The 23,491-nt window shown below is 45.3% G+C and overlaps 1 protein-coding gene across 1 annotated transcript in view; it reads right to left on the bottom strand.

Moving 5' to 3' along the window:
- The window catches only part of S1PR2 (sphingosine-1-phosphate receptor 2), a 62,609-nt gene that overhangs the window by 9,897 nt on the left and 29,221 nt on the right, over window positions 1-23,491 (bottom strand). The window contains exon 2 of the mRNA XM_066617546.1: window positions 2,441-2,558. The gene's annotated coding sequence lies outside the window, so the exon portion shown is untranslated. The remainder of the gene's footprint in view (window positions 1-2,440; window positions 2,559-23,491) is intronic.

Raw genomic sequence — 23,491 nt, 5'->3', positions numbered from 1 at the left:
CTTGTTTTAAGTTCTGAATGTTCTCATAAGGTGAACACTGATTTGTTTGTTTTTTTAAATACTTTCACTAAAATCCATTTACGTTTGTCAGTACTCAATTGACAAACTGAGAAATATTTAACTGAACAGAATGGAAAAGTCTTGGACGCACGAGATTTACCCGTTGCTCACTACCCAGCAGTCAAGGATTGAAAGAGGTAGGCCAGAAACAAAAAGGTAATGCCACAAATGTATAGCATTAGTTAACCACTGCACACTGTAGCAACTACAATAAATTCCAAATGTAACACATAGGTGGTGGTCCCCATTCAGCTCCTCAGGTCACAGGTTGTGAAAGCCTGTGCTAGATTTAAGAAGAGGCCATCAGCAGGTATTTCAGTCTGCTCAGGAGGAACTCTGGGTTGTCATTGCCAAAAAACAGCCATAAATGCCTCCAACTTTTATATTCGCCTTTTCATAACACATTGCTTTGATCTTTCTAACAATATACAGTTTGGTGGTAAAGAGATCCTCACATTTAGCTGAACATCCCTATAACAATTAAGGTGTGCCTCTACACACTTAACTACATAACATTACTGTCAGCAAAACATTACTGTCAGTTCAACAAGACGGGTATTCAAGTAACAGTTTTTTTTTTCATTAAAACGTGTCACGTTTAACTTTCGCTTTAATATTAGGTTGCGAGCCCCACCTTCCCCTTCAAACACATGTCTCCAGGAGGTCTAGCCCTGAAGCAGGCTGGGAAAACCTGTTACTGCTTCTCCCCCTGCTCCCCAGCAGGAGTGAGAGGAAAAGGAACTCACTACTCTCAAGCTTCAAAAAACAATGAAAACACAACTGACGTGGTTCCTCTTGCCCGCAACCCAATTATTAATTACTTTTTTTTTTTTTAAAGAAGAAGCAGACAGGCATCAACTCCACCCACGTGCCACAGGCAAGGATGATGCCTGCTAGGAAGGGTGGTGATTACTGTGGGACAAGTTGGATACACAGGCAAGCATGTGCAGAGCTGTTCCATCTCCCAAAGCTTTGGCTGCTGTGTTGTCATGTACACACTAAGTAACCAGAACTGTCCATATGCAAATAGCACTGGCACTGGTGCTGCAGCAAATATTCATTATTGCTGGGAAAGGCTCCCGCCCCTTCTTTCCTCAGCCACAGAAGCATCTGTTGTGCTGGATCTGAGCCCTCTGAGATCAGGTCTGCTGAGCAACAGGCAGTTCAACCAAGGGCCTTCACAGACAATCAATGCCTTCCCACCCACAACCACTCCTTGCAAACTACAGTTGCAGCAGGTCCTGAGTCTGGAAACTAATCAAGCAGGTATCAATTCCCTGGCCAACCACCAGGCTGTGCCTGGCTGAAGAAGGGTGTTACGCAGTAACCGGTCAGAACATTAACAACGAAGAGTCTTGCAGAGGAATTGCACGTGCGAAGACCTACTCTCTGGTCGAAGGCACAAAAAGGGGCCTTCTTCCTTGCCACAGAAATGCCACACTCCTAGGACATTATAGGAGTTGGACCAAGAGAAAGGAACTGCTCATTTGCTATTCTGCTCTCTTTCTAACTGAACAGTGCATTTGTGTGCTCCAACACAGGAAAGAGGAAATGAAACATTCTAGAACTGAAGGGGGGGTGTTAATGAATGGCCAAGGATTGCTGGAAGATGGAAAAACAACCTTGCACGTGGTTTGTCAAATACGGTATGTTCCACCCTGTCTTGCCTCCTTTCCCAGGCAGATAAGGAAGCTCCCTACTTTCAAAATTGAGAAATACATTAAAAATCCTTTCAAATGTTTCACAGTGGTAAGGGCATTTGGGCGTAGAACCAGGTGACACTTTGCCAAGGCTGTTCTGGGCAATAGATGCTCATGGCATTCACAAAACAACAGTATACACAGCCCTAGAAGCTACAACATTTGTTTGGCAAACATGCATTGTGGTATATAGCAAGAGAAATCATGTTTCCCTACCATGAACACTGTGGGAGCGCAGCATACTTTGGATCCTACAAATCAAGTACAGCTTCAAGTTTATTGTGCTAAAAGAATAGAAGATATATTGTGAATATTTATATAGAAGAATATTGTGCAGAAGAATATTCCAGAAAAATCTTCTAATGTAAGGAGATGGAACACAGTCCTCTCCCAGAGCAACATCACCAAGCATTATGGGAAATTCCTTCCCTTGGTGTAACAGTTTAGCTAATAGCCAAGCCATATGTTACGACAAAAGCATAATGTGGCCTTTTGTGCTTTTTGATAAATATCTTGTGTGTGTGTGTTGAACTGGAGGTAAAACCATGCCATAAGATGAGGGGGCTTTGCCCCCTGTCAGATGCTGATTGTTCTCCCCCCACTAGCATGCTTAACGAAAAAGAAAACAACATCCACAAGCCTTTCTAATAAGTAGCGTGGTCCTAAGAAATGAAATTTACCTGAAAAGGCCAGACACCTTAGTAAGGCGGAAGAAGAGTTTGCTAGACTGACTCAGAAAATCTTTGGTTCCTCTAGCTCAGAATCCCAGTCTTCAGCAGCAGTCAGCATCATGCTATTCTGAGGAAACAAAGAAAAAGGGAGTAGTTATGGGATGACCCACCCTGTGTCATTTGCTCCAGGATTCTTACAGTCTTATATTTATAAAAACACCATGCTTAAAGCTGTGTCATTATGAGACTCTTCAATCACTGCCATCAACAGACTACACACAGTATGTGAAGTGTGCAATAATACCATAGGATCACAAATGGCCTATATACTATATGTGGTGGCAATGTCTCTAAATGTGGGTTTGCCCCACTCATGTGTAAAGCAGGGACAAAAAAAGGGCCAGATGGGGAATGAGGGAGGGTTTTCCACTTGTCATGGAGAACATGGAACTTCTCCTGTCATGGAGAAGTGCAGCAGGTTAACCTGTAAAAATTTTGCCCAATTTTCAGTCTGTATCTAACCTTTGTTTTCACGCACACCTCAACCTACCTTCTTTCTTTGCTACCTAAGAAATAGTATTGGTTGATAACATCCACTGACCTTTGCTTCTCCCCTACAAGATATCCTAAAGCAGGTCACATCATGGGTCAATTTTGTAGGTAGTCCTATAAGTGTTCAGGGAAATCCTGTGATGAGTAGGATATTGCAAGCTATATTCACCAGAGTTCATGCTTCAACTTCTACCAAAAGGGTAAAGGAATTATGGACCCAACAACTGCCTCTTACTTTGAATCATCTGTCATATGTAAGCTAGGACTGATATAAGTCAAAGGTATTAGAATTTCAGTCAATAAATTAAAGGCAATGCTATGTGTTCTGTGTTTTGTTAATAAGCCTAGTTTTTTTTTTGTTTAATTACAATGAGTATGTTCTGAATTCCCAAGTACCACATCTCACTCCATGTTACTGCTTTTGGCTTCTTAGTCAAGGTACTACAATTACTGCCCTCCAGGAGAGTGGGGTGGGCAGAGATTGGGAGCTCACAGTCTGGTGACTCAGTACCTCAGATTCAGTAGATTCTGCCAGCTATTGACTTTGTAGATATCTCCTGATGAATCTAGTCCTGGTGGTGAAGCCAGAGCAACTAGATAGCAATCTAAATGCCGTTTACCTAGGATGACAGATTAAGGAGAGCAGAAGGACTCTTCAAAGGACCCTAGGGATGTCACAATCCTGACTTTCCCTCTTATCCCTGCAGCCTTACAGGAAACCATTTTCTCCTACGTAGCCTCACTGCTTGCGACAGAGTTCTGTTAGGAAAAACGTGACCAGAGAGATGGACTGCAGGGTGGAGCACCCTCTGGATGGAGCGAAGTTCCTAGCCATGGGGTGTCAAACTTGTTTTACACAGCGGGCTGAATAGCATTCATGACGCCTGCTGAAGGTCGGAGATGATGTCATTAGGTAGGGAATTCAGAGCGCGAAACCATTGTCTTTCGAGACTGAAGGTTGCCAACTGATGTCATTAAATAGGTCATAAACATTCAGAGCGTGATACCATTGTCTTTCGAGACTGAAGGTTGCTAACTGATGTCATTAAATAGATCATAACCAGAAATAGTTTTTTTCCCACTTAGAAATATTAGTTGCAAATGAGACAGAAGAAAAAATATGCAAATCTTGATCATAAAAAAAGCTTCAACGGGCTGCATCTGGCCCCTGGGCCTTATGTTTGACATGCCTGTTCTATCCCCCTTATGGCTACAGAGAAATGCCTCAAAATGGGTGGGCTGTTCCTAGTCAAAAATGAAAAACCGCAGGTGGCCTAATAAGATTCTTTGTGGTTGGGATGGGGCTTCAGTGCCCTGCATAGCTCCTTGCTCCTCTCCATGATTAGCAAAATGACAATGCATTACTAAAATATAGCAGACAGCAGAATCACAGCAGAAACATTTAGTTTCTAAGCTTGTAGAATTCAGCAAGATTTGGGATTGCCTGAATACATAATTTTTTTTTTTTAAAGAACATGGAATACACACTTCCTTGCCTATCATGGTTATGTAGTAATATCTCCATTGAAGCTTATATATTATTGGTCTTCACAGCTTGGTGGTTGGCTTCACCAGCTTCAGTCTCGAAAGACTATGGTATAAGCCTACAGCACCCGGTTTTCCCATGCGGTCTCCCATCCAAGTACTAACCAGGCCTGACCCTGCTTAGCTTCTGAGATCAGGCATGTGGAGGGTAATAGTCTTTCGAGACTGAAGGTTGCCAACCATTCTTCACAGCTTACAACTTCTCTTGTCTAAGACAAGCGTTCAGATGCAATCTTCCACAGAAATGAACTGGAAATCCCCCTTGAACACATATACATTTCTCTTTCCCTCTAGTCAAAACACAGTTTGGTGAGAAACCCACAAATACCCTTGTATTGATTTGACTGTGCTACCATCACTCATGCCATTTTAAATCTCAAGGCTGGACTACTGCAACATACTCTGTACAGGACTGACCTCCTGAAAGCTGTTCAGTTCACCTCTTGGCAGGAATGGGTCACTAGGAAATTATTATTTAGTTCTGGCACTAGGTTGCTCTAGGCCAGGGGTGTCCAAAGTTTTTGGCAGGAGGACCATATCATCTCTCTGACACTGTGTCGGGGGCCAGGGAAAAAAATAATTAATTTACACTTAAAATTTGAATAAATTTACATAAATAAATATATTAAAGATGAACTTATATGAATGAATGAAGGTCTTGCAATAGCTCAAGACCTATAAAAGGCCTTGCACAAAGCAAGGCCGGCCTTTCCTTTGCTGCTGCTACTGCATCACAGATGTGAAACAACAAGCAGTGGAGGAAGCCCTCATCCCACATCTCATGCGAGAGGTCAAACAGTCACCCTCACACTGAGAGCGGTTGTGTTGGGCCAGTGTGGGCTCCAACAAATCTCCGGAGGGCCAGAGGCTCACTGGAGGCTGGGGGCTCCCTGAGGGCCGCATTGAGAGGCCTTGAGGGCCGCAAGTGGCCCCAGGGCCGGGGTTTGGGCACTCCTGCTCTAGGCCCTGGGCAAAGTCTAACTCTAAATGTACCCATGGTCACTACTGCCTCTCAATACTAGGCCTTCAAGGGGTTGGTCAGATAAGCATGCCGATGTGAGTGGGCCCTCAACCAGTCCCTCCTCTGCTCAATCTGATGCAGTCACTGATTCCATAATCAAGATGTCTACTAAACTGTGGGACCGTGTAGGAAAATGTAGACAGAACAGTGGGCACTGACGGGGGAGGGACGGGCAGAAATCAGCAAGTGCCAGCCTCAACTTCTCTTCCCTATTCCCAGTTGGCTTCCTTGCACTTTTTCATTTAAGCCTCACCTCTTACACACCATCTGTTCTCAACCTTTCTGCTTTTGAAGGCACAGTGGATTGGAAGTGGTCCTTTGATCTCTAAAATCAAATGGGGGTGCAGTCTAGTTGGAAGTGTGGAGCAGGGTAAATTAACACTGTTCTGTATTTTAAAAATAACACACCCCAGTGGTTTGCAGCAAACGTCTGCTTCAATGCAAATCATTTGGTGCAAAATCAGCACAGAAGGGTTAACCTCCCAGTTGCCATATGCCACACTCCTGGCTTTACCTGGAGCCTGATGGGCAGCAGGCAGAAAGAACTGTTTTATTAACCAGACAAAGGTAGAAAAAACCAGACTCCTGGTATTTGTAAAGTGGCAGTGACTGCCCAAGTTGTTGAAGGCCTTGAGGGAAAGCCCTGTATTAGGCCCCTGATAACACCTTACTGATGGTGCATTAAGCACTATCACCAATATTGATGGGGTCAGCCTGGTGAGGTAGGCCCTCTGTAGGCCCTTGAGCTGTCCAGGCCAAGGCCACTCTTGAGGCCAGGACAATCTGTCATACAGCCTGCCAAATCACAGGGGCTGATGATGCACACCCTATTCCCACCTGTATTTGAAGAGGACTCCGAGACTTATCCATATACTATACCTGTGTATAAGTCAAAATTTTATGCCTTAAAATTGACCCAAAAAGTCTTGAGTTATACACGGGTTAACACAGTAAATGCAGTGAGTCATGTGGTAGGTTGGAATCCAGTAAAAGACAGAGCAAAGCCATATCCCTCTAGTGCAGGGGGCTCCAAACTTTTTGGCCAGAGGGCTGCATCAAATATCTGGCGTGGTGTTGAGGGCCAGAATAAAAATTTAAATATAAAATTAAAATAAATAAGAGATGGAACTTAGATGAGTGAATAAATGAATGAATGGGCTCATTCATTCAACCTCTCTGGCCCTCGGAACACCCTCCAGACACAATCAGAGCACAGTTCTGGTCACGTGCAGTTGAGTGGGCCAGAGGCTTTCAAGGGACAAGAGGTTGGCCGCGGGCCGGAAAGAGGCTTGCAGCGGGCCGCATCTGGTCCCTGGGCTGGGGTTTGGAGACCCCTGCTCTAGGGAACAAAGCAGGCTCACCACTTTTGCTATAGGCTCTGCTTAACCCTATACTGCCAGGAAAAACTGCTGCAAACAGGTCAGGGGGGCTACAAATTGAGGCATATCAAGAAGGCCTTGCATTGCCAGAGCTGGTAAGGCCTCCTCAAATTCAAAGAAAAGCTGTTTGGTCGGGCAGGGGATGGATTGCACTGAGAAGTGGGTGGAGAGAAAACATGATGCTGCCTGTAAAAGCAAGGGGGGATAAGACCAGTATTGTATCTCTGCTTTGCTTGTTCTTCGGGGGGGGGGGGGGCTAGCCTCCTATACCCATTCATCTTCTACCCATTCCTGGAAGCACTTTGAAAAATGGTTGTTAAATGAATGAAAAATTAATAAATGAAAATGCACCCTATGATTTTACTTTCTCTTCAATAAATTAGATAGACTATACAGATCTTAGTAACAATTACTGGTAGGCAGTTTTTCAGGATCTGGCCTTGGGTAAAAGCAGACAAAATTATCTAATTCAAAGAATTTCTTATACCCCTAAATTTAACCCTCAACTTATCCATGGGTCATAGTAAATTCTATTATTTTTGGTTTAAAGCTTGCCCTCGACTTATCCATGAGATCAATTTATGCGCAGGTGTATGAGGTGAGTATACATGGCCCCTGGTAGCTTATTAAGGCTAGATTTCAGCCTTCAATTCAGAGGTTCAAGTCCTTAATAAATCCCTTGAACTAACTGAAGAAAGTAGCCTCACTACTATTCAAAAGTGGCAGTGATGTCACTGATGCAGGTTCAAAAAGTCCCTATTTTTAGTGGCAGAACTGACCAGAACGGAACAGTTCTGCCAAGCTTCCTGCACAGCAGTACAATCCCAGGACCCCCCATCCTTGGCTATGATCAATACATTGTCAGCAAAACACTTTTTTTTAGAATACAGTAAGATTTGAACTTTCCTCAGAAATTTCCCCAGCTTCCTCCTGTCTTTTTTAAAATTACATCATCATTCCAAACTTAACACAATAAAATGCACATTGTATGTTGATCTTAGCACAACTTGAGCAAACTGGAGGTATTTTCAGTAAATGATGACAAGAATGCCTGTATCCCTCAACACCTTTAAAAATTATGAATACTGTATAGTTAGTCAATATACACCATGTTTATATTTGGGAAAAGCCATTTGCAGTTTGAAGGGCACTTGCTGGAACCCATGGCTTCAGGGAGGGGGCAGGAGAGAAGAGTCATGTATTATCATGTCCCAATTTTTTACCTCAAGACCCAATCCATTGGTCTTCACGTGGATTGTGCAAGCTCCACTGAAACAAAGGAGTTGTGCCAAAACACTGCTCTAAGCAATGCCTTTCATCCAAACATCAGGGGACCAAGAAATAGCATGATCATTCCAGATTGCAATCAGATGTATAAAATGCAGCAGGTTTCTAGTCCTCATGCCTCCACAGAAATATGGGAATGGTTTCTACAAAATGTGTGGAAACTGGAGCAGTGCTTCCCAAACTTTGTAGCACCAGGACCCACTTTTAAAAAGGACAATCTATCATGACCCACTAGACAAAAAGAGATCTGGAAAGAAGTAATGTTTTATTTAATAATAATAGGGGTCCTGTATTCCTGAGGTTGCTAGAGACCTTACATATAGTATGTGTGTGTAGACATTTGCTAGACTCTCCCTAGAAATGGAGCTTAACGACTGCTCCCCCGAACCTTTACAGTCATTCCCAGGTACCCAGAAGGCTGAACTGGAGAGCAAGATGTGCAGTTAGGAACTTCCAGGCCAGACAAAAGACTGACACTGGGTTCACATGTGATCTATGGCATGACAATTACTTGAGAAAATCAGAAGATGTGACATTTTAATTTGGGGGTATGAAGATCACCTCATATCACAGGTTAGCACCCCAGTCACAAGATTGGTCTCTCCATCCAGACTGCCTGCTGCTGCAATTTTCTTCTGCAAAATGGGCAAGGGTACTTGCAATTTTTTTTTAATATTTCAGAAACTTTTTGCAACCCACAAAAAATTGACTAATGACTCTCTGACAGGTCCTGACCCACAGTTTGGGTCGCCGCATCTCAAAAAAGACATAGTGGAAATGGAAAAGGTGCAAAAGAGAGCGACTAAGATGATTACGGGGCTGGGGCACCTTCCTTACGAGGAAAGGCTACGGCGTTTGGGCCTCTTCAGCCTAGAAAAGAGACGCCTGAGGGGGGACATGATTGAGACATACAAAATTATGCAGGGGATGGACAGAGTGGATAGGGAGATGCTCTTTACACTCTCACATAACACCAGAACCAGGGGACATCCACTAAAATTGAGTGTTGGGAGAGTTAGACAAAAGAAAATATTTCTTTACTCAGCGTGTGGTTGGTCTGTGGAACTCCTTGCCACAGGATGTGGTGACGACATCTGGCCTGGACGCCTTTAAAAGGGGATTGGACAAGTTTCTGGAGGAAAAATCCATTACGGGGTACAAGCCATGATGTGTATGCGCAACCTCCTGATTTTAGAAATGGGCTGTGTCAGAATGCCAGATGCAAGGGAGGGCACCAGGATGAGGTCTCTTGTTATCTGGTGTGCTCCCTGGGGCATTTGGTGGGCCGCTGTGAGATACAGGAAGCTGGACTAGATGGGCCTATGGCCTGATCCAGTGGGGCTGTTCTTATGTTCTTAAACACTGAACTAGAGCAATGTTTGGGCAGGGCTTCAAGTAGCTAGGAACCAACAGTCCAATCCTAAAGGTAGCACTGGTGCCACTGCACCTGGTGGCAAAGTGGCTACTGCTGTGACCTACAGCCCTGCAGCAGCTGCTGGAGGTCTCCTTGGGAGAAGAGGACTTTTGTTCCCTGCCCCCAGGGAAAGCCCCAAGTGCCACAATGGGGATTCTCAAGTCTGCACCAGCTACTTCGATGGTGCACACTTGAGAGACTCTGTGTCAGGTCTTTTGGCCAGACACAGAGTTCAGGATACAGCAGAGCAGAGCTCCACCAGTCCCATCTCCTGCTGTGTTTCCTCCTCCCTGCCCTGCCCTCCCCCTGCCCTGGAACACCTTCCCTCTACCCCCAAGGCCCTCACCACTGCTCAGTGCTCTTACCTAACTCTAGGTGATATCCAGCTGGCACTGGGTCGGCACTGGCACTGACTCAGCACAGGATGCTGTGGGCATGCCTTATAGCAAGTTTGCAACATTCAGCACCGATGGTATGCCCGTACCGCCAACACTAAAGTGTTCAGGATTGGGCTCTAATGCTGCTTCAAGCCAAGCAACCATTACCCCCCCCTTCTTGCCTTACTCATGGAGACAAAAGTTACATTGCATAAATCCTATTACTTCTTTCTCAAGTCTGTCATGAAAAGTATTCTAATGGAAAAATTCCAAATGCAGAAAATGTCCCAATTCTGGAACGTTGTCTGTCCCTGTTCTACGTCAATCTATGGGCAGGAGGTCTGGTCTAGAGGGTAGAGCCTCCATTTGCCTGAAGATGACATCTGCAGGTCGCTAGTTCGAGGCCACCGGCACCGTGCGACCTTGAAGCAGCTGACAAGCTGAGCCGAGTTATTCCATCTGCTCTGAGCGTGGGAAGATGGAGGCCAGAATGTGCGGCCAGATCAGAAAGAAACATCTGAATGTTGTGGTTTCTTGAAAGACAGAACCTTCTTTGAAATGGTAAAAATCCCTACGGGGATTTAATTTGCCTGCCTATGTAAACCACCTTAAATAAAGTCCGAGGAGAAATCTGAGGACCAAGAAAGGCGGTATAGAAATACCTGTATTATTAATTATTATTATTATCTAACAACTTAAAAAGAATAAAATAAAACAAAAATAAATTCGGTAAGTGAAACAATTCTAGTTTACTCAAGAGCACAGTCAGGCACATCTATATACCAAGAACGGCTTGCCTTTCAACTTCAATGTGCGTTCAGGTGCACATAATTTGAGCTTGAGTGGTGAGCTTGCTAGGAAAGCACATTCACCGTGTTTCCTCAAATGTAACATCTTCTTTCCCACATCAGGCTCAGGGGAAACTGGCTGTGCATATTTGCTGCAAAAGCAGGCTGCGCACAGCTCAGATGACTGGCAGAGATGATATCACAAAAATAACCAAGTTTTTTAAAAAGCGGACAATTGTGCATTGGTCAAATGAAACATGTACACAATGTTTTTAAAAATAATGCATCCACCCCTGCCAAAAGAAGGCTGAAGCACACTTTTTGAAAGATTGTGGGGGGAGAAGGAGGCAAGGCAGGTTGAATTAACTGTTCACTGATCATTATACTTGTCATCTACATTCTGAACATGGGGAGGAAGCTGGGCTCACCCAGGTAGGGTTAAATGCATTGACATCTCCTGAGGTGGTTTTTTTTTGTTTCTGTTTGTATACCCGTATGCACCCTTCGAACACCTGTATCTGTGTTGTGCAGGCAAGAATATTTTGGCTGGTGCAGCTATTTAACCCCCCTGCAGCAGTAGGGCATGACAAGCTGAACTAGGTGCAATTCTTTCCGTACACAACAATTAAAGGTACAGGGTAGTGTAGTGGTTTGGGAGGTGGATTTAGACCTGGATGATCCAGATTCAAACCCCCCTCAGCCATGAAGCTTCCTGGGTGACCTTGGGCCAGTCACTTTACCTCACAGGGTTGTTGTGAGGACAAAAGGAGGGGAGCAGCTGTGTACACTGCCCTGAGCTCTTTGTAGGAAGGGCAGTATAAAAATGTGGAAAATAAATAAATAAAATAATGCTGAAATGTTGTCTGTCCTGGTCTACACCAATCTAATTATCTCTTTCTTAAAAGAATAAAACAAAACAAAAATTACTTTATTTAGTCTAGAGATTTCTATCTTGCCTCCAAAGAAACATGCAGTGCAGCTCACAACAGATTAAAAATGTACAGATACAATCAAAGTCACAAAAACCCAAATCAAACAATTAAAAAACTGGACAACAATCAACTGCCAAAATAAGGGGACACAGAATATATGTGTGTGGGGTATTAACTAAACACCTGCTTGAACAGAAAAGTTTTTACAAGTTGACAAAAGTAAACCAGTGAAGGGGCGACACGGAACCCCAGGGCAGGGAGTTAGAGAGTCTACAGCTGTGGCTGAGAAGGCCCACTTGTGCATCTCCCCACCACATTTCAGAAAAAGGTGGAATGATCAGTAAGTTGAGAGAAATGGGCACATAGATCCATATGGAAAAAAACAGTTCTTAAATATACAGTACTGAATCTAAATCATGAAGTACAGGTGAGCCCTTTTTATCTGTGAGTTTGGAACCCACGGACCTGACTCAGCACAGATTCTGAACCCATGCTGGAGGGCCCCATCTCACCTCTCAGAGGCAACAGATGCACCCTCCAGTCACGTCTGGGAGGCCTTTTGGGGCCTGGGGAGGCTGCATGAGGTTTCGGAAAACAGTGCATGGCCTCTCCAGGTCTCAGAACACCTCTGGATGCGACCTGAAGGCACTCCCAGTCACGTCCAGAGGTCAAGTGAGAACCCCGACCCGTGGATTCAGTTAAGCACAGGTTTTGGCATCCACGGGGGGGGGGGGGTTTCCAGGAATGGAACCCCCGCAGATGCCAAGGGCCAGCTGCACTTTAATGGTTTTAACCAACATCTTGAACTGAGTCAGAAACACACAGGTAGCCTATGAAAATTACGTATATAATATGGGAGCTGCATGATCTCACACATGGGCTTTCACTAATCTGTTCAGCAACATTTTGTACCAACTGAAATTTCTATATGCGTTTCAAGTACAGCCTCATGCAAAAAAACATTGCAATTACCCAATCCAGCTGTGGTTATGGCATGTGTTACAATAGTAAGATCTGCCTATTTCAGAAGGGATACAGTTGAAGCTTTGCAAAAGCACTCCTTGCCATGGCTACCACCTGACCATCCAGGTGTAAGGCCGAATCAAGGAGCACTCCTAAGCTGTGAACCTGATCTTTCCAGGGGAAGTACCAACCCAGAGCAGGCTGAACACCCACAACCAGGTCAGTTCTCTTATTAATCAGCAGGACCCTCTGTCTTTTCTGGATTCTGTCTCAGCTTATTAGCTCACAACCAGTCCATTGCTGAGCTAAGAAACAACTGCCTCCACAGTATTGGATGGAAAAGAGGTAGATCTGAGTGTCAACAGCATACTGATGACTTCTTCCAGTGGGCTTATGTAGGATCCAGAGGTATGAAAGGACCATGGCTGACAAGCTTTGAGGGAGTCCATAGGCCACAAGAAAAAACAGCCAACTCTGTATCACCTTCTGGCACCTCCACCCAGGCCAGTCGACCTATGAGGCCAACCGAAGCAGTTGTCCAAGCAACAGTTAGTGGGGCATTTATCTCCATCTGCCTGCTTGCCTCTGCTACCCCTCTTTCCCCTGAATTGGAAAAGTTAGATGAGGATAAAGAAAAAGAGGAAATGTAGAAGGGAAGAGAGTGCTGAGCTGGAACATTGGAGAGTGGGAGGTGCAAATGTAGGCACATCATTGGGTGAAGGGGGCAGCATTTGGCATGTCACATCAGAGTTCAGGGGGTCTTGGTTCAGCCCTACACCTACCCTCCAACAAGGAACAAAGCCACAACAAAACAGTAACCATAACCCAGTGAAGGGATTCAGGAGCATACTATGGTCAATGGCATCTAAAGCCACTGAGAGGTCCAGCAGAACCAACAGGGATGCACATGCTTGTTTAGTTTCTGGCATAGGTCATCCATCAGGGCAACAAGTGCAGTTTCAATCAAAAACCAGGTCAAATTCCAGATGATAAGGATCCAGATAATTATCAGTCTCCTCCAAGAAAGCAGGTAGTTAGAATGCCACCACAGGATATCTGCACAATAATAAATACACTATTGCAGTGGTTCTCAAACTAGAGCATTGCAACGCCAGAGAGCCCTGGCCTTAAGGGATATGGAGGGGGGGAAGACAGCAACGCAATGTGCTAGGTCATGCCACTTTGGAGGGGCATAGGGGCTTGCTGTCACTTACCATAGCCTGCAGCAGCCTCCGGGGGTGAGGCGCCAACCTCTTCAGGACTCCCCGACATGCAGAGACAGTCAAAACAGTGATTGCAACCACTTTGAGGCTGGCATGGGGGCTGGCATGGGGCTCCCTGCACCCCTGGGAGGCTGCTGCAGGATATGGTAAGTGGCAGCAAGCCCTTGTGCCCCTCCAAAGCAGTGCGATCTAGCGCATTGCATCAGTGCCTTTCCCCCCACCCCTACACACACTTACTATGTCTCAAACTCTCCCTCAGAGTTTGAGAACCGCTGCACTACTGCTTAAAACTGTACCATTTAAACTTGTGTTTGATTCCTTCTTTCAAATATTATGCTAGTAGTCTTGGTAACATGGAAGTGGAACAAAGATTTAAATACAATTAATAGGAACTTATCTAGTAGAAGCAGAATTTTTAGCACAATCTCCTTGGGCTGTGTGCTTATAAGAGCTGAACTATACAAACACAAACAACAAGGGTGGTTCATCCCAAGAATGACACCATGTCAAATTTTTTGACATCATGCCAAGTTTCCCTCTCCCAGCCAGCACCATCCAGCAGCAGCGGCCCATAATGCACAATGGGGAGAACGAGGAAACAAGCATCATAATTATGTCATGCCATAGGGCTGCAGTTTTCAAACTCTCCAGGAGTTTGAAAACTGCTTGCAGAGGAGGGGAGGGAGGCAGCGGGGGCAGGGGGAAGGCAGCAACGTGATCCCCAGGACAGCCAGGGTGGTGTAGTGGTTTGGGAGGTGGACTTTGACCTGGAAGATCCAGGTTTGAATCCTCCCTCAGCCATGAAGCTTCCTGGGTGACTTTGGGCCAGGAGCCCTGCATGAGCGTCTGCAGGGCTCCCCAGTCTTCAAAAGTGAAAGTGGAGCAATCGCACTCCATCTCTGCAACCGGAAGTCTGGTTGATGCTCACGCAGGGCTCCCCTCACCCCAGGACAGCTGTTGCAGGGACTGGTGAGTGCAGCCCCCTGCCTCTGCCTCTTAAGGGGGCAGAGGCCAGGGCCTTCAGGCCAGGGCATCGCAGCACCCCAGTTTGAATACCACTGCCATAGGGCAGTGGTTCCCAGACTTACCTGGGTCGCGATGCCCCCGCAGCATCTTTGTCCTGGCTCAGCCTGGCACCGCCATGTTGGATCTTGCAAAATCTTGCTAGATTGAAGACGGTGGCATCCAAATCTTGTGAGCTTTCATAAGATCCAAGAAGGTTGTGCCCAAATCTCAGAAGATTTGGGTGCCGCCCTCTTGGATCTCACAAGATTTTGCAAGCTCTAAGATGGTAATACCCAGGTAAACAAGTAGGAGGGGCTCCCGTGGCGTCCCGTGGGAATGTCATGATACAGCATACACTTTGGGCTCCCCTGCCATACAGTAATGCCTGCTAGATATTACAGGTTGGGAGAAGAAAACTCAAGTTTTAGTTCAGGGGTGTCAAAGTCATTTCATAGAACAGGCTAAATAGCATTCATGGTGCCTGCTGAAGGTCAGAAGTGATGTAAGCAGGAAATGACATCAGAAGCAGATGATGGCTAGAAATAAACACTTTGCTCTCATGCAGGAACTGAGCTGCAAATTACAGAAGAGAAAATATGCAAATCTTGATAATATTTTCAAGATATGGGAGAGCCCAATTATCTAGCTGAAAGAGTCCAATTATCACATGGGCCGCCCTTTCAGCAGCGGTGCTTCTGCCAACGCGTCACTTTGTAGCTCAGCAGTTGAGATGCCTGCACACTCTGACTCAGTTTCATATCTGGCACTTTGAAAACATCCACAGGCAACTTTCCCTGCCCTTGCATGCCCCAGCTTGATCCAAAGAGTAGATTTCCAGTAATTGCTCGACCTATTTCACTGCCCACTTATGCTTGTGTGGGAGGGAAGGAAGAGGCAGCCCAGATGAAGGGACAGTTCACTTTTTAGTTTGAGCACACATGTCTGGGAGCCACCAGCAGAGTTTTTAAGAGACAAGAAGTCTTCAGTAGGTTCAGAAAAAAAAAGAGTGACTTACACGCGGGGAAGATGAGTAGCTTGTTTCTTCTGGGAGTGGAGCTGTGTACTTAGAATTGTCTAGCAGCTCACCAACTTAATAAATAAGAGGTTGGCCTAGTTTTAATCACAAAGGGAAGGCACAGTTAAATCAGATTAAGGTAAATGAAGTACTGTATAGTTCTCAGGGCAAAACATGACGTGACTTCCATCACATTAGCTTGCCTCTCTATGCTTGCCTCTCTTTCTTTGGTAGTGGGGGAGAAACAATGACTCCTAATTGAGCTGAGAGGCACTTTTTAAGTGATGGTTCCTTATATTTAGCTGCCCCTCTCCATCACAGCATAGGGTCCCAGCATCCAGTGACTGTTTGTTGGTGCCTTGTTTGCGTCTTATTTTAGATTATGAGCCCACTAGGAAAGGAAGCCACATTCTGTTTTCATGTATTCTGCTATGTCAATTACGATGTGAAATTTTTTGAAAAGCAAGATATAAATTCGTAATAAATAAATAATCTGGATTAAGACCAGAGTGAGAGGTTACAACCCTTCACCACTCTGATCTTGATTCAGAGGACTATCTCCCTCCCCCCACCATGCATGCAATTTATTTTTTTAAAAAAGTATTCTGGGGTAATGACGTATCACAACTAGTCGTTATCTTGTTTGGCCCTCCTGAAAGAGGTTAATTTATATCTGGGTCTGGGGTGTCAAACACGTTTCATACAGTGGGCCAGATAGCATTCATGATGCCTGCTGAGGGCCAAAGACGATGTCATTAGGCAAAAAGTGATGTAATTAAATAGGTGATAATCAGAAATAAGCGGTTTTTTCTCACTTAGGAATATTAGCTGCAAATGAGACAGAAGACAAAATATGCAAATCATGATCATATTTCAAGATATGGGAGAGCCCAGTTATCATGTGGGTTGCCCTTTCAGCAGTGCCACTTTAGCATTCCTCAGCAGCTGAGAGCTCAAGGGCCAGATAAAAAGCTTCAGTGGGCCGCATCCACCCCCTGGGCCTTATGTTTGACATGCCTGGTCTGGACCCTACCCATTTTTGCTAGGAGCTCACACTGACTGAATATTGCTTCAAATAAAAAACAATTATTTGGAGACAAAACTCACTAGTATGTCAAGGAAAAGGGTTCTAGTCTAGTCTCTCACCAACAGGATAGTTTGCGTGGTGTAGGTGTTTTCTGCTTGCTTTTGCTGGGGTGGGGGTGCTGCTTGGAGAAACATGCTGTCACATGAGCCCTCACCTGGCATCTGAAATAGGGGCACAGCTCAGCCACAGTTTACTAACTCAGTTAGAACTAAGCTTCAGTTTACTAGGGGAGTTGAGGCATTGATAAGGAAGTGAATCATCTTTCAAAGTCATTTCTCTCCTGCTCTTTCAAAGTTTGCAACCTGGAATACACAGTCTTGTTGGCATCCTTCAGTCTCGGAAGACTATGGTGTCGCGCTCTGAATGGTGGTTCTGGAACAGAATGTCCTCTCCAGTGCGCGAAGCCTGGGTAAAGTAGGTATGGAGGATAGGCTGTTACCCATGCAGCAAATCCCCCCTCTCCACGTTGCTGGAATGGTCCAATGGAAAGGCAGAGGCCAATACGGTTGGTTCCAGCGGCGTCGCAGGAGTTGCCAGAACGTGACTGTGTTCAGCCACGAACTGCCTCAGGGACTCCAGCTCCGGCTTTTGCCTCGAGGTTGACTCTTGAAGCCTTTTCCATAACTGGATGTAGCCACAAGGCAGTGGAGGTTTGGGGTCAGAGTTTTCCTTCTCTCAGATGAGCTGCCTTCCCAGGCTGACGAGTCCCATCGACCCGGTGGCTGTTTAGTCGCCTCTTACGACAAGTACAGCCAAACTGAGGGTCTATTCTTATCCCCAGCCCCCAGGGTGACAGTACACAGTAACACCTCCTATAATGCTGTGGATATGTTCTTGGAAAACAGAACTACTGGAAAATATTTTAATACTGGCCTAACATACTTGGGGTCACAATACTCTCCAGCACATTTGGTCAGAGCCTGCTGTGTCAATGACCACTGCTGCTATCCCTCCTCCTGACAGACAGTGGTGGAAGATGGTGAGAAGAATTACTCCCAGGAAAACAAGCCAGGTTGTGATTCACCTTTGGGAGCCATAGGCCTCCTGCTGAAGAAGGCATTCAGGGCAAATTGTCTTGCCTGCTGCTTCCTCTCCTGGAGCATTTCCTGATAGTAAGCCAGTGGCAAGAACACCCTGCACTCACTGGTGCAGCACAAGTCAGAATATGAAACTTCCGTTGGCTGAAAGCTGTACATTTCTGACCAAAACTTTTCAATCGTTTTAAGGAAAATTAACCTCTCTCTTTTTTTTAATAATGTCCAAATGACCCTTAGGACAAAGAGTGCTATGATGAAACCATTATATATGAAACAATGCTACAGGAGGCATTACTGACTCCAGAAAGTGGAATGCTTGCAGTAGTAGAGAGCACTGGTTAAGAGCAATTTTGAAAATTGGTATTTGCAGGTTGGGAATGGAATGGACATTTTGTGGTCAAATATTGAATGTTGTCTTAAGTGGGGTGGGGAGGGGAACTTGCCCCGCCACCCAGGTTTTGCACTCATCAGTTTTACCTGGGTTACATATGCCCTGTATGACCTTCAAGAGGGTAGTGACTGATTACTATAAGAATCTTAACAACAGACTTACATGTGACCCTACACAAAGCACTACACAAAACTGTGGTCAAATTTCTGTGTACTCTATACACGCACACGCACACGGAGAAAAGTTAAGCTACAATATGGAGATACCAACAACTCTGGTCTACCTTCCTGCACTGAGCATTTGCTGCAATTTTGTAGAAAGGCAAAAAAGAATGTGTGGAGCACAATATTGGGCACGGTAGTCTTCCAACAATTTCAGCTGTTTTTATTGTTACTTAAAGGAGAGTAAGTTTCTAGCCCTTTTGGATGCCAAGAAATACTTAAATTGTGTAGGCAATGCCTGCTGAAATTTCAAAAGCCAGAGGGGTGGCTGCAGAAGCTTCTTTCCTTTCCCAAGGAGCAGCAAAACCAGAGTCATGCAAACTTTCTCAGGTTGCATAACTAAGAGAGGTTGCAGGATTCAGCTTTTTGGGAATTTTTTGGGGGAGAGGGGGGTAAGAGCAGAGTATGAACAACCTGGGGATTACCAGGAAAAGTGAAGCACTTTTAATACACAAAAAGCCCTTTATAAGTGCAGGATATTAGTGTTCTATTATTTTGGCTAGAAGGGCCACAAGAACTGCATAACCTTACACAGAACCACAGTTAATAACTTTTCCCACGTGGGTAAGTGACTTACCAGAGCTGCTATTCAAAGTTACCTTGTGAGTTGTTCAGACTACAGGCAGGACCAGCTCCAGGTGTGGCCAAACCCCTGGGCAAAATGGATCCCCTCGTGTGCTGGAGCTCATGTGGGTGAGCCCTGGCTAGTTTACTGGGCACTAGGAGTTGTGTTTCTCTCAGCCCCATGGGTTGGCACTGGAAGGTTATGCATGGCAGTAACTCTCAGTGCATGGCAATTTAAATTACCCCTTCATTCCTCCATAATGCCCCCGACAACACATCACTCCAGAGAGATGCTACCTTTGGGACACTGTGGAGGAAATAAATGGTGGCTTCATCTATGCTGGCACTGCTCTGGGGTGCTGGGCCCCCCAGCATTTGCCTAGGATGCCATGTGCTGAAGCCAACACTGATGATGACTGGGGCAGCTGTATTCTGATATTTGCATTGAATGGATCAAATCTGATGCTGGACTGTACTTAGAACTGGACACGTTCTTAGCTTTGGATGGTTTGCATGTGCCTAGCAATAAGCACTAGGAACGCTCTAACAACAGATGTCAAGATCCACCACTCATCAGCCTTTGCCCTGCAGTACTGCATTTTAAACAATGAAAGCCAGGTGATTATGGTGCCAGAGTGCAGTGAGACTGAGCATCTGCTGGGGTCTTCCATACTGGCAAAGGAGCTACTGCCCTAGCAACATACCCAAGGAGGTCAGAAATCACTTCAGAGAAACCTCTATTTGCATGCCCTACCTCTCTGAGTTTTAAAGAGTCCAGTGGGTGCCATTCCCAGAGCCTGGAGCTATTACCAATTACACAAAAGCCCTTTCTAGCTATTTGCTCTGAAGGTATCTTTCCACAGTGAATCTGCTCTTTGCTTCTGGCACACACTAACTGTCAATTACATTTTAGTCCCAAGGATCATACGTATTTTGGAGCAAGGCCAGCAAATCTGGGTGCACCCACAGATTCATTCATGGGCAGAAGATGGGATACAAAGGGGTCTCCTTTCCAGTGTGAAAACCAACAGAGGCTTGGGCAGAGCCCTTCCCTTATTACACAACTCAGCCATGAGGCTGTCGTAAACCTGGGGGGGGGGTTTGGGGTGCTCAGAGTTCTTGGTTCTCGAACCCTAAAGCCCTCAAGGCCCCTTGTTCAGTAGTACTGCCACCACCCTGTATGTGCCAGGGCCTCAGTCCAGGGACACTGAGACCCTCTAGGCTTAATTCTATCCCTTGCAGGCACTGAGCGCTTTCTTCAATTAAAGCTTCAGTCCTCAAGTTACTAGACCTCATTGAGCACTTGGTAGCTTGCTGAACAGCTAGGCAGGATTCTGAACCTTTGTCCCCAACAGACAATGAAACAGCTTAGTAAAAGTTAGTTTAGTTTATTAAGTACATAAGGTTACATAAGGTTACAGTAAGGCAGCAAATGCCAGAGGCATAAACATCTAGGAAACATATCAGTAATAAAATAATAAAGCTAGCTGGCTATCTCTCACCTGGGTCAGTTACTCTTGTAGATCTCTTAGCTCCCAGGCTACCTATGAGGCCAGGTGCCCATGTTGGACAATGGAGCTCACACATGTGCAGGAGGTTGCACTCAACTCTGCCCAAGAAGGAATACCACACACCCCTTGGGCGCTCATTATTATACTTCTTATGCTAATAGTACTGAGGTGACTTCGTACTATTTAGACTGTCCAATCAGAAACTTTTGAGGACAGAACCTTCTCAAAGTTGGCCTGGTTGCTAGCCCCTTATAGTTCTTTACCCCTCCCAACTGGAGATCCACGGCTGCACTCCATCACACTTGATCATGCGCCTCTGTCTACTAAGGCGCTAAACATTCCAATGGGTTGTAATTCTTGTTATCTGTCCTTTCTGGCCAGCAAAGGAGAGACAACAATCTTTTTGTTTATTTACTCACATTCTTGCAGCTAGGAACTTCTAGCAACTTCTCAGTTACATTGTCTTAGTGTGGTTCAGGCTTCTACTGCTAACCTAGGCCTAACACGTACATATTCATGATAGAGGCAAAGGGCTCTTTTATCCATCACTCCCCAGTGGGGACAGCAGAGTCACTGGAAAAGTTCTTCCCTTGTGCAGCTCACTCCCTTGTCCATATCTTTGCTTGTGCAAATCAGTCACCAGTTCTGCAGAAGAATGTTCTCTTAGCACAGTGTGCTCTTAGGAGCCCTGAGACCCTGTGAGGGGCTCCACAAGCGCACCACAAGTGGCTGCCATCTGCTCAGCACTGCACCACTCAAGGCATGAACTACTGCTCTGGGACTCCCCAAGACCCCACAACATGCACCAGCAAGGATTCTCAAGTCTCTGTTTAGGAGTATAAAGGTCTCCGGAGACCAACAAGTTTAAGAATTGCAGCCTTAATAGAAAAAAAGGGGTTTGTGTGAAAATGGGCAGGAGGTCTGGTCTAGAGGGTTGAGCCTCCATTTGCCTGAAGATAACATCTGACGGTCGCCAGTTCGAGGCCACCAGCACCATGCAACCTTGAAGCAGCTGACAAGCTGAGCCGAGCTATTCCATCTGCTCTGAGCGTGGGAGGATGGAGGCCAGAATGTGCGACCAGATCAAGAAAGAAACATCTGAATGTTGTGGTTTCTTGAAAGATAGAAACCTTCTTTCAAAATTGTAAAAATCCCTACGGGGATTTAAATTTGCCTGCCTATGTAAACCGCCTTGAATAAAGTCTAAGGAGAAAGGCGGTACAGAAATACCTGTATTATTATTATTAATAATAATAATGGTAGTTCCATCAGGAAAAATTCCAGTGGTGAAAAGTGACTCCCCCATCCTGGTTGATTTTCAATATTAATGAAAGCTCTCTTCTTACAGACCATTGCCACACACAAATAAAAAAGCAGAGCTAAATCTAAAAAGAAAGCTTAGTTTGAAACTGATGCAAGTACTGTCTCTAAAGTGCTCCACTGTTGAGGGCTGGAGTGTCCATGATATGCAAGGCTACCTGTAAGCAGGTACCCTGTATTTACCTGAGAACGCTAATGCAGGCTCATGTATGTGTCAGGAGGGGGGTGTTCAGGGAGAACTGGCACACATTCTTTAACACTTGCCTACCTAGTTCCCCTTTTAATTATCCCCTGGCCTACTGTTTTAGCCCACTGTTTCTCCAGCTAAGCTTCCAGAGCAGAAATAAGGCCACTGCATTTGTAGGGAATAACTGGCAGGCACTGGAATACTTAAGAGCTATTTGTAAAACCTCCCTTTGCTCCTTGCATTATTTCAGCAGACCAAGGGTTCTGAATAGGTACATTTCTGCCCCTTACATGCCCTTCTATGCCATACCCAACAAGTTATACTAAAGCTAGTATTAGGTTTGGAATAAAACAGGCAAGCTGGGCAGGATTATGCAGAACATGTAAGAGGCAGACCTTCTTCTAGTCTAAAATTATCCAAGAAGTTTGTATCCTAAAGCATTTTTATTCTGTTAGAAAGAAAGAAGGGGAAGGAAGCTTCTGGCAAAAGGTCTGTGAGAAGCTTCCTCATATTTCAGCTGTATAACTATTATCGCCATCAAAACACTTAATAGTAAAGGGATGGAAAACAAGCAGGGTGCTTCTCAGGAAGGTCTGTTGCTATGTCTGCTGCTCTCTAGCTAATACTGGGCCAAAGTACATATTACATCAAGCCCTTGCTTGGGTCTGCTTCAAAAGCAGCTGCAGGAGGGGGGCAATCCAGATTGGGATCAGGAAGCATATCAGGAGTTTTCATCCTCGACTTCTGCAGCGGTACTCTCTGTACTCTTTCCCCTAGGAAAGTGGAAGCGGCAGGGCTTGATTTGGTTAAAGCTCCATCCTCCCTCCTACAGTTCCAAAGCTGATCTTTACCTGCCAATCCATGGCTGCTATTTACATTGCAAAATCAAGTACACCCGCCCAGTACATCAACCCAAATCACCAACAATGACAGATGTCATTGTTCTGTCCTAAGTTCTTGGGTTTCCCTGGTAGGGCAGTCTGGATGGCCCTCCCCATTCCTACAAATAATGAGGTGGTCCCATGCCTGATCTAGACCACCCCAGAAAGAGAAAGCTATCATTACCAAGCACTACTGGAATTATTTTTGAGATTTTAATACCGTTCGTCCTCCAATGAACTCAGGGTGGTGTACATGGTTCCTTCTCTCCTTTCTGTCCTCACAACAACCCTGTGAGGTAGGTGAAGGTGAGGGGTAGTGACTGGCCCAATGTCACCCAGGAAGCTTTATGGATTTGAACC

This window comes from Tiliqua scincoides, chromosome 2 (genome assembly GCF_035046505.1).
Source record: "Tiliqua scincoides isolate rTilSci1 chromosome 2, rTilSci1.hap2, whole genome shotgun sequence".
Lineage (NCBI taxonomy): Eukaryota > Metazoa > Chordata > Lepidosauria > Squamata > Scincidae > Tiliqua > Tiliqua scincoides.
This window is presented reverse-complemented; position numbering and strand designations above follow the sequence as displayed.